This window comes from Sorex araneus, chromosome 4 (genome assembly GCF_027595985.1).
Source record: "Sorex araneus isolate mSorAra2 chromosome 4, mSorAra2.pri, whole genome shotgun sequence".
NCBI classification, from domain to species: domain Eukaryota; kingdom Metazoa; phylum Chordata; class Mammalia; order Eulipotyphla; family Soricidae; genus Sorex; species Sorex araneus.
The window spans coordinates 208682247-208693102 of record NC_073305.1 but is presented as its reverse complement, the minus strand read 5'-3'; positions in this window follow the sequence as shown (position 1 = coordinate 208693102).

Below are 10856 nucleotides of genomic sequence, written 5' to 3'. Positions count from 1 at the left end.
AGAGCCCATGCAATTTGTTTAATGTATCGTAGACCATAAAACAAACCTCAACAACTTTCTATGATTTACAATAGAATAATACTAGACACCAACTTAATGATCAAAATTTTAGTTGCACAATGACAAGGACAGAAAATTAAAGGCATACAGTTATCAGAAAGGAATAAATCAGTTGTTGGCAGAAGACATGATTGTCTACATACACATTCCTAAAGAATCTACAAACACAAACTAAACACAAGAACTAAGGTGTGAACAATCAGTTTCTTATTATAAGATAAAATTTTAAAATAATTATCTTTGTATGGTCTAGCAATAAGCCTATAAGATTGAAATTAAAACTTAATATGATACCATTTAATCTTGCTGTAAACCAAAGTATGAAGGTAGTCTTGAAAAGGAACTTGAGCAATTGAGTTGCAAGTCTAATATTAAAATATTTAAGATAAATATTTAAGTACCAATCCAATAAAATATAGTTTCAGTCTGCTGAAAATTACACAATGTTGACAGAAATAAAAGATTTAAATGTAAGCAAATGTTGAGACATACCATATTCATTGATTGAAAGCCTCAACATGATAAAGGCTTATAACACAGTAAAGATGTTGATTTTCTACAAATTCACAAGAATGTCATTATTTTTATCAAAATCCCAGCTGACATTTAGAGACAATAGGCAAGATTATTCTAAAATTTACATAGAGGGAAAAAGGCTTAAGAATGGCAAAAAAATGTGAAGAATAGTGAGATAAATAATTTGTCTTTTTTGAACCTTGTTCCAGAATTGCAGTCACCAAGACTGCATAGTATTAACTAAGGAGAAGAACTTAAAGAAGTTATAATTTTGATGTTAATAATTTAAAAATAATAACTTATCAAAAATGATGTTATCATGGATCAATGTTTTGTCAAATACAATAGAAGTAAATGTTTAGAAAATAAAATTTAAAACAAAGACATCCCTAGAGTTTTTTCATTGTCAGGTCCCACAGACATAACATTTTTAGAAAAATTTTAAAATCATGAATCTGTTTCTACTATTTGTTGTGGATTTGGGGCTGGTACCAGTTCATGGAGCAACTCCCAGTAGTACTGCTATAGGATCAGGCTTGTGAACACTCTGTTGATCAGGGGCTTCAAAGTACGGAAAAAGGATACTCAGAATCCTTGAGAAATTTTAAGGAAATCTGAAAATCCAAAATTAGTTTCATAATTAGACTAGATCGAGATTATGATAATGCAACTAGAGCATTTTTGTAGTAAACCCAGCATTTAATCGGAATCAATGGCAGTGAATTATATCAGTAGTTACTGTAGTCTTCATTGTTACAGATTTGTATTAAAAAGAATGCCAGTTTTATTTATAAATGTTCTTTATGTCATATTAGAAATAAGTATTTTCATTAAATCCTAAGCCTGGATGTAAGTTATGCTTACATTAAGAATGTAAGAATTATTATTTTGCGTGAAGGAATGGGATGAACACATAAAATATATTTGCTGGAAATGAAGGTATGATGGTAGTGTTGAAAAGGCACTAAAGCAATTGAGTTGCAAGTCCAATATTAAAAAGATTTTTCAAAATGTAAAACGGGCTGGAGCGATAGCACAGCAGGTGGGGCGTTTGCCTTGCATGTGGCTGACCCGGGTTTGATTCCCGGCATCCCATATGGTCCCCTGAGCACCGCCAGGGGTAATTCCTGAGTACAAAGCCAGGAGTAACCCCTGTGCATCACCCGGTGTGACTCAAAAAGCAAAACATAAAACAATACTCCTTAGAATTTTTTGTTTTGGAGAAGCGAGTTGTATTAAAGAGCTAGTTGATTTAAAATATAACACCATTTTTTTTACTCAAAAGAATGCTGGTAAGATATGCTTAATGAAATATGAGAAAATGGAAATTTTCTTGGGAATGACTGAAGTCAACCTATCCAAGTGAACTTTCCTTCCTAAGAAAAGCAACGGATGGCATTTGTAACATGATAAAGTTCATCTTCAAGGAGAAAATTAGATTTTTAAAAAACTTGTGATGCTGGCATGACTTTGACAGTTTTCCAATTTTAAAAGACAGTTCTGATGAAATTGGTGGTATTAGCAGATGCAATTTTTTAATGTTGTCTAATGAAATGTGTCAGCATTTGAAAGCTCTGAATAACTCAATGGACCAATATCTACAAAATCATGCAGGTAAAAGATACATCAAACTGAATGATCAATCGATATATTTTAATGAAGCAGACTATGAAGAGTTCATTGACATGATTTTAGATTCTAAATTGCAAATAACCTCTTTTTCCTTTTCTTCAGATAACATTTAAGAAAATGATAACTTGGCATTATTTTGTTTGTGCCAAAATATTTCTTTTATTATCTTATTTCGGGACTGGAACAATAGCACAGCGGGTAGGGCATTTGCCTTGCACATTGCTGATCCGGGTTCGATTCCTCTGTCCCTCATGGCAGAGCCCAGCAAGCTACAGAGAGTATTCTTCCTGCACAGCAGAGCCTGGCAAGCTATCCGAGGCATATTCGATATGCCAAAAGCAGTAACAACAAGTCTCACAATGGATATATTACTGTTCAAACAAATTCACTTGAGCAATGGGATGATGGTGCTACAGTGCTATCTTATTTCATAATAGTATTTATCTTATATTACTATGTAATATGCTCAGACTTCACTGTATCACTGTCATCCCATTGCTCATTGATTTGCTCGAGCAGGCACCAGTAACATCTCCATTGTGAGACTTATTCTTTCTGTTTTTGGCATATCGAATCCGCCATGGGGAGCTTGCCAGGCTCTCCCGTGCGGGCGAGATACTCTCAGTAGCTTGCCGGGCTTTCCAAAATGGGCGGAGGAATCGAACCCAGGTCGGCCACATGCAAGGCGAATACCCTACCCACTGCACTGTTGCTCCAGCCCACCATGTAATATGATGATAGTTGTTTTTAACACTATTTACACAGTGTAAATTAACACATAGCTATAATTAATATTTTCAATTCATATTTCAAAGTGGCAAAATTTGTTAATTATTGTCCAGGCAAACTGACGTCTTTGAAGATTGTCAAGAATAACACTGGAGAACTCCCGTCCCAGCCTGCCTGTTTATTTACCAGGCCATGAGCTGCAGATGACAGAGCCAAGGATATGGAAGCAGGTTTCTGAATTAAAGGAGAACCACACAAAAGAGACATCCAAATCACAATGGATTGTTCTGTAAATGAAAAAATAAACCTGCATCGTGCAATGCTCCCTGGGCTCAGAGCTAGTTTATAGACCATGGCCTCATGTAGTCTGTCTGACATGAACACACTCAGATCTGTGCTTTACGGAGATCATCTTGGCAGCAGTGAAAGTGTTATCAGACTCAAGTTCAGGTGCTTACTGCTCAAAGCCAATTACTTGAGAGACAAATATTGGTGCAGGAAAAAAAACTTATTTATTGAAGTTTTAGGAGCCTCAGAAGATTGTTGCTTCTCAAAAACTGTCACTGTCACTGTCATCCCGTTGCTCATCGATTTGCTCAAGCGGGCACCAGTAACGTCTCCATTGTGAGACTTGTTGTTACTGTTTTTGGCATATCGAATATGCCACGGGGAGCTTGCCAGGCTCTGCCATAGAGGTGGGATACTCTCGGTAGCTTGCCGTGCTCTCTGAGAGGGACGGAGGAATTGAACCTGGGTTGGCCTTGTGCAAGGCGAACACTCTACTGCTGTGCTATCTATCACTCCAGCCAGGTTCTTCTCAAAAACAAAAAACAAAAATCCTTCCTTTCAGACTAAGGTTTTGGGTTTATATAGGGGTGGTTGAGAAAATAAGTTAGAAAAATAACAACAACAGCAAAATGGGTTATGGGTCAGACAGAGAGAAGAGGTCCAAACTCAACACAGACTGACTGGTAGCGATGGTTTAATTAATTTGGGGCATGGTGGTCTGTGTGTTGTAAGCCTTTGAGATAATATTGTTAAACAACATCTCCCTGCAGGAGTCTACATGACAGACTTCAGGGTGTTCTGCTTCCTGAGAAGTTGGAAGTTCTGATATTTGCCCTTTTCTATCCACCTGTGACTAAACCTGGTTTAACACTAAAAAGATGATTTATGGGAACATCTCTATAATTTTTTTCTTTTTTCCATGAATTTTACTTTGTTAAGGTCTCATGAGTTACAAAGTTATTCATAGTTGGATTTTTGATGTACAGCGTTCCATTACTGATCCCACCACCTTATCAATTTCCCTCCCCCAGAGTCCCCAGGTTCCCTCTCCTGCACATCCCCCACCCCCAGGCTCAGCCTGCTATCTTGATAGGCACCTTTTAAAGTTTGGTTATTTAAGTTTGGGTCTTGTGGTTTCGGTATTGTTGATTTTGTGGTTTGGATATTCAACTCTATCATTCATTAACACCACCAATGTACCTGAATCCCTTTGACCTCTGCCCCCTTTGCTTCTCATCTAACTCTTCTCCCCTTCCCTGAACTCTGTTTCTTTACTTCTCTTCCCTATACTCTGGGGCCAAACGTGATCTAGGTCCCTTTAAACCTTGCATATTCTCATCCACTTATTCTAAATACCATATCTAAATGACGTCATCCTGTGTTTGTCCTTCTTCTGACTTGCGGAACTTAACATGATATCTTTCAGGTCCATCCATGTTGCAGCAAATTGCAGTATTTCATTATTCATTACAGCTGTATAGTATTTCATTGTGTCTATATACCACATCTTCATGATCCAAAACCATTTTTTGAATTTTGAAGCACTCCTGGCTATATTTAAGGGTTACTCCTGGTTTTGTGCTCTTGGAGGTGACTGGGAGATTGCATATGATGCCAGAGATCTAATCAGACTGAAAGGCAAGCATCTAAACTCCTGCACATCTCTCCATCCCTGGAAACATCTCTAGTATTGGGAGATAGCACTCAAACCAAGGGGAGTGAGAAGTTTTAAGAAGCACATGTGGAGTGTTAAGATGGTGCCTATAATGCTTGCTTGCTTGTAAAAGCTAAGATAGAGTGGGGATAAACATTCAGGAGGTGACTGGAAATAGGAAAATGAATTCTGAAGTAGATTTAGTTGTCCTATTTAGGATCTGAACTAAGACAATGGTAAAGGGCTAAGGGGAGGAAGGAACAGATACAAGATGTTTCAAAGACAGCTGTTTGTGGTTGCCAGCTGTGGGGACAAGAGGAGAAGTCTGTTTTTGTTTTTTTTTTCTTTTTGGGTCACATCCAACAATGCTCAGAGGTTACTACTGACTCTGCACTCAGGAATTACTCCTGGCAGTGCTCAGGGGACCATGCAGAATGCTGGGAACCAAATCAGAGTCAGCTGTGTGCTAGGCAAACACCCTGCCTTCTGTATTATCACTCCAATTCCGAGGAGGAGAAGTCTTAAGAAGTCGAGTTTTAATCTTTAGGGAAATGGTGGTTATTTATGAGATTGCTAATGCAGGGTGCCAAGAAATTTTGTGGTTCAAATGGAAAGAAAACAACAAATTTTATTTTAAACATTTGAGTATGCATTGCCTTTGGATCATCCAGTTAAGAATGGCAAATACTTAACTCTTAATCTGGATTGTGCATTAATTTCTGCACCCAACACAGTACATCTATTTATGACACTACAAACTTATGAAGAGAAAACTTTCATTATTGCTGCCTTTTTTTTTTTGCTTCTTGGGTCACACCTGGAGATGCACAGGGGTTATTCCTGGCTCATGCACTCAGGAATTACTCCTGGAGGTGCTCGGGGGACCATATGGGATGCTGAGAATCAAACCCAGATTGGTTGCATGCAAGGCAAATGCCCTACCCACTGTGCTATCACTCCAACCCCTTATTGCTGCTTTTAAAGTCAGGCAAACTGAAGCACAGACGTGAAGCTAAAATGGAACAGGGACATGTTCCTCACGAAAACATAGATTCTTGTGCAGTCACAGCTAAGTTTAATGGTGACTACCTCTTATTATTCCTTTGAGCAGAGATCTGCATGCTTATACCAAGACCATTTCCTGTGACATCCTACTTTTTAATGTGACAGTAAGACCATATCACTCTTCCAACTTGGACCAGGTGGAGCACACTCAGATCTATGTTCATACACAAAACCCAAAAATGTCTGTGAACACAATTATCTGAATTCTGAGACATCCTACTATCCCTCTGCCCCTGATTCGCCCAGGTACAGCAGTACTGGTGAACATCAGTCAATTTCCTGTGGGGAATTACACAGAATTGGACTTGTCCACATGAAATTGTGCAATTTTCCACCCCTTAAAACCATTGTTGCTGCTGCCTTCTGAGAGTTATTAGCTGGGTGGAGCACTCCCCATGCTTGTCTTCCTTATGTTCAAACATGAATTCCTCCTCTTTAATATACTTGGTGGGGTGGGGGTGGGGATGGAGTTCTGGCCTCATGCCAACTTCTATTTCTTTTCTTTCTTTCTTTCTTTCTTTCTTTCTTTCTTTCTTTCTTTCTTTCTTTCTTTCTTTCTTTCTTTCTTTCTTTCTTTCTTTCTTTCTTTCTTTCTTTCTTTCTTTCTTTTTTTTTTGCTTTTTGAGTCACATCCAGTGATGCACAAGGGTTACTCCTGGATTATGCACTCAGAAATTACTCCTGGCGGTGCTCAGGGGACCATATGGGATGGGATGCTGGGAATTGAACCTGGGTCGGCTGCATGTAAGGCAAATGCCCTACCCGCTGTGCTATCATTCCAGCCCCCAACTTCTATTTCTTGAGAGTCAAAAAACCTGGTGTTGTAAAAAAGTGATTTGTCTAAATGGTCACCCAGCTACTAAGTGACAGATGTGTGACTGAGACCCAAGGATTCAGGTTCCTGTGCCCAAGCTCTCAGACAATCTGCTATTCTACCTCTTGAGGCTCAATAAAATCCATTGCTAGTCTGAGTTTGGGGTACCGAGAGAGCTCTGGGTTATGCCGGACATATCACCTGGCATAGCTGCAAACCCATCACAAAGTCACTTCTCTTAGAGGAAAACTTTCCCTCTCTCTGGCCACCTCTGGAGCCTCAGGATTTGAGTCAACTCTACTAAAGTTCTCCACTGGGTGGCCCCTCTGAAGGTGTGGTGTCTCCTCTTAGAAGTCCCTCCTTATTGTGGAATATAACATAATAGGAGACTAACACCTAAGGATAGTAGAGATAAGGGCCAGGAGGATAGCTCCACGGCTTGGAAGTTGATCTCAAGTACTGGGGGAAAAGGCAGCTGGGATAGAAAAGAGACCACTATGTAAATGATAGGTGGAGGGCTTGCTCAGGATGGGAGACGAGTGCTGAAAGTAGACTATGGACCAAACATAATGACCGCTTAGTACCTGTATTGCAAACCATAACACCAGAAGGAGAGAGAAAGAGGGAATGTGCCTGCCATAGATGCTGGGTGTGGGGGTGTGTGGGGGTGGGGGCGAAGGAGTGGGGGTGGCGGGAGGGATACTGGAAACATTGGTGATGGAGAATGGGCATGGGTGGAGGGACGGATACTCGAACATTGTATGACTGAAACATACTCATGCAAGTTTGTAACTCTGTAACTGTATCTCATGGTGATTCATTAAAATAATTTTTTTTATTTTTTATTTTTAATTTTATTGAATCACCATGTGGAGGGTTACATAGTTCTCAGGATTATGTCAGTTATACAATACTCAAACACCCTTCCCTTCACCAGTGCCCATCTTCCATCACCAACCCCCCCAGTATACCTGCCGCCCCCTCCCACCTCCCCAGTCCCCCCCCTTGTAGGTGATAAGTTTCACTTCGTTTACACTTTATCTTGATAACATTCCATGTTTCAACACACAACTCACTACCGTTGCTGGGGTTTCCCCCCAAAAAGAAAAAGACAGTCCTATTGCCAAGGAGGCATTTGATAGTTCTCCATTGCTAAGAATATAGAGATATTAAATCCCGCTGTTTGTTACATAACTTTTCTTTTTCCCCCCTTGCCCCGCGCCACGCCTGTTTAGTAATCGCCACGCTGCCTGACAAAGGGAAAAAAACCGAAAAGGATGGTTATTTCCTGTCATCAGCCGGTGTGGGGCTCTGGCTTAGGTGATAGTCTAGTAGAGTGTCTGCAAGCAGTTTCTGGAACCAAAGGTATTGTGCTGGTATCGGCTCTGGCTCGATATTCCACCAGCGTCCCGCTGTTCCATGTACATAATTTTTCCCCTTATATCCCATTCCCACACCACCAGGTCTGTTTGCTTAATGGACATCACACTATGGTTGACGCCACGCCGCGTTTCTTCCCGAGAAAGAAGGATATTTCTTCTCAGCCGGCGTGGGGATATAGCTTAGTTCAGTCTAGAGAGATGGCTACCCTTTTGATTGCCTTCAATACTTCAGCAAAAGACTTACTATTCTTGTTAGGATCTCCCACAAAAGTCCGATCCGTTAAAAAGGAACCATTACATATTGCTGATGCTAAGATGACATAAGGTTACGTGGCCGCTGCCTCGGCCGCGCGGTTTTGGGTTACTGTATAAAGTCCAGGGAAAGTACAACCAGAAATAACATCACTACAAACTTTTACCCTTTTATGGTGCTCATAAGATGGAGAAACCTAGAGAGAGGCTTGGCGTCTCCATTTTGCGCTCAGAAAGCCGTGGACCCTGCGCTGTGTTCGGGAGGAAGGGGTTGAGAGAGAGAGGTTAAAAGAATTGGGGAATGCCCGGTTTCCACTCTTGCAGCCCGCCATGGGGTCTCCGATCCCGTGCCGGAATTAGTTCAGTGGGCTGCTTGGAGTCCAAGGGCGCCCTTTTGGGCTCTTCCATCCTGCTCGATCCGCAGCCGGGCCCAAAGGCTAAAATAATTTTTTTTTAAAGTCCCTCTTTAAAGGAGAATCCTGCTGTCACAAGCCTGGCTCCGTAGACCACATCTTTAAAACAAACATGACTGTAAAAAGGATAAAGGCTCTTCACCAGAGTTTTCCAAGGAACTGCAAACATTCAGGTGTGCTGAGTTGGTTTCTATATTCCGGATGTATCATGGCAGAGCGCGTTGCCTGGCTGCAGGGGGCATCACCACTCATGCTCGAGCTGCTTTGTGTGCTGACTTACCTCATTTCCACTGGTTTCATCACTTTCCTGTTTGCCTGTGACCGGCCTTTTGAGTTGCTGTGTCAATATTTGGCCTCGCTTTTTATGTTAACTTGGTAATGATTAGGTGCTCCATTCTGTCCTCACCTCATCAAACAGGACTGGGAGTGTCAATTATGCGAGGAGAGGGAGGGGAGGAAGGCCGCCTCTCAGAGGCTCATATTCTAAGCACTTCAGTGGGACGCATCTGCAGATCACTGCGAGGTGGGAGTCGGCATGAACACCCACCTCTCCCTGAGCTTGGCCTTATAAGGCAAGTAAAAAGATCTTTCCCAAGAGTTTAGTGTGACCTCAAATTCCCCCCAACCCCAGCCTTTCTTAGAGTCAGGTAGACATCCATAGGGGATATGTTTCAAAATGTACCTCAGCCGCCTTGATTTATGGCCCAATTGAACCAAAGATCACCAGTTCCTTCAGAGTCCGTATAAAATGGACAGATGTGAATTGCTAGGATGTCTCCTTGAAACAAGAGCCTCATTCCTTTCAGATTTGGATCCACGAGGAGCCCTTTTTCTATCTCCCACGTTCCTTGAAGGCACGTTTTGGGGAGTAATTATTTGTTTTGGAGAGTAACTATTTGATTTGAGCCCTGGGTGTTCCTAAGGCTTTCTGCCCGCTGGACTCAGTTTAGTTCTGTGAAATAGAAATAAAGTCGATGTGGACATTATAAACATCAGGTATCCAGGAGAAAAGGAATGACATCTTGTTTTAAGAGAGGTGTGGGCAGGATTAAAAGGCAATCTGGGGGGGGGGGGGGCTGGAGCGATAGTACAGCAGGTAGGGTGTTTGCCTTGCATGGACCCACCCAGGTTCAATCCCCGGCATCCCATATGGTCCTCCAGCACTGCTGGGAGTGGTTCCTGAGTGCATGAGCCAGGAGTAACCCCTGTGTAATGCTGGGTGTGACCCAATAAGAAAAAAATGAACCAACCTGTGTTGGTAAAGCACCAAGGAATAGCAACAGTGGCACCATTACTACCCTGAGGCCACTGAGGAGGAAACAGTGTTTGAAAGAACCTGAAAGAACTTGAAAAAACTCTAGACGTGGTAGAGGACTATCTTGGCGGGAGTGGCAGTGGTAGGTGGGCCAGAGCAGAGCCCGGCTGGAGGCTGGGAGTAGGGGCTCACCTTCTCTATTTTCCCATCGTCTGAGCTTTCATTGACTGTTGCTTACATCCAAGAGGCAAAGACTGAGATTTTCCTGGTGATTTAGTGTGCTGAGTTCACTCCCCTGTTTGGAAATGGAACAGAACAGTGAACAATGTCGCATGGAATCAGCACCACAATTCTGGCCAAAATTATGCTAGAAAACCCAAATTTTATAGGTGTTACCCCGGGAGTTCATGGTAAAAGAGAAAATAAGAGTCAGAAGCAACTAGGTTACATTGCCCAAATAAACTACTTCCACCCCTTCTAGAACTGCTGCACCTGCCCTTCTCCTGCCATGCATGAGGGCTCAGGTCCATGTGGTCCTTCCAAAGCCCACACTAACAGTGCTCTACTTTCTGAAGATTTCTAAAGGGCACATGAAGGGATCTCAGGGATAAGGACAGAAGGAAATGCTGCACACGCTTTTCACTGCTTCACTTTGTTTTTTTGTTATGTTTTGTTTTTGCTTTTTGGGTCACATCCAGCGATGCTCAGGGGTTACTCCTGGCTCTTCACTCAGGAATTACCCCTGGTGGTGCTCAGGGGACCATATGGGATGCTGGGATTAGAACCCGGGTCGGCT